The following is a 1304-nucleotide window of genomic DNA, read 5'->3' as shown; positions in this document are numbered from 1 at the left end:
GCGTCCGCTCCCGGTCCCTGGCCCCTCAGCGGCCGGGTGAGCGGGGCGACGCTGCAGCGGCCCACGGAGTTCGGGAAGGCGCTACAGAGTCCCGGTTTCCCCGAAGCGGCGGCGTGGCGCCCTTCTGCCCGGCCCCACTCCCGGCCTCAGGCACTGGGACGCCAAGCCGCCGTCGCCGCCGCGGCTTCAGATGCAGACCCCACCGCCAAGTCTGCAGCAGCCCGCCCCACCCAGCAGCGAGCGGCGCCTTCCAACTCCGGAGCAAATTTTTCAGAACATAAAACAAGAATCTAGTCGTTATCAGAGGTGGAGACATTTAGAAGTTGTTCTTAATCAGAGTGAAGCTTGTGCTTCGGAAAGTCAACCTCACTCCTCAGCACTCAGCACCTGGCTTTCCAAGCTCCTAATGGATAAAGGACAAGACCACCTTTACCCTCTGACAAACTGGAGTAACGTGAGCGTGTCTTAGACTATGAAGATAAGATTTGGGAGGAGTATGAGCAAATCCTCAATACTGAACTAGCAGAACAATATGACTGAATCTTTTGTGAAATTCACACATGATCAGATTATGCAGCGGTATGGGACAAAGCCAACAAGCTATGTGTCCTGAAGCTTTGTTGCATATCTAGGTACCAGGTTTGATCTCAAGAGATGGCTGCTGTACACTTTCTGCAACTGGTTTGATATCACATTTCAGCTCCACCTTTGCATCCTGAGAACAGCTGAACGTTTCTGCAGGTTCATTAACTTGAAATACATTAAAACTTTCTGATTGCCACACGTATTTTCTTTCTTTTTTGCTGGTCCAGTAAACAGCTGTGCCCTACTGTGAAAGAGTTTCCAAACAAAAATACCTGGAGCAGCAGTTCAGCAAAATATGCGTTCAGTGGCACTCAACAGATGGAGTTTCCCCAAGCACAATTCTGTAAGAAGTGTGTGAGAGTGTGTGTATGTGTATTTCAAGTTATTATTTGCATTGTGCAAATTTTTTTTTTTAATCTTGGGGATTCTGGCTGTGAGTCTGATGCACAATTATGGTTAAAAACATTTGCTTGGCCAATCGCTGTGGCTCATGCCTGTAATCCCAGCACTCTGGGAGGCAGAGGCGGTGGATCACCTGAGGTCGGGAGTCCTAGGCCAGCTTGGCCAACATGGTGAAACCCCGTCCCTACTAAAAACACAAAAATCAACCGGGCATGGTGGCAGGTTCCTGTAGTCCCAGCTACTCAGGAGGCTGAGGCAGGAGAATCACTTGAACCTGGGAGGCGGAGGTTGCAGTGAGCCAACATTGTGCCATTGCA

The 1304-nt window shown here is 50.3% G+C and overlaps 1 protein-coding gene and 1 pseudogene across 5 annotated transcripts in view; one reads left to right on the top strand and one right to left on the bottom strand.

Annotated features, from left to right (window-relative positions):
• Nucleotides 1-687, top strand: LOC108296137 (annotated as a pseudogene).
• The window catches only part of OPHN1 (oligophrenin 1), a 391952-nt gene that overhangs the window by 104989 nt on the left and 285659 nt on the right, over nt 1-1304 (bottom strand). The gene's annotated exons all lie outside the window — the stretch shown is intronic.

Source organism: Cebus imitator, unplaced genomic scaffold (assembly GCF_001604975.1).
Source record: "Cebus imitator isolate Cc_AM_T3 unplaced genomic scaffold, Cebus_imitator-1.0 Scaffold685, whole genome shotgun sequence".
Lineage (NCBI taxonomy): Eukaryota > Metazoa > Chordata > Mammalia > Primates > Cebidae > Cebus > Cebus imitator.
The sequence above is the reverse complement of the archived record's forward strand: the minus strand, read 5'-3'. Positions and strand labels throughout refer to the sequence as shown.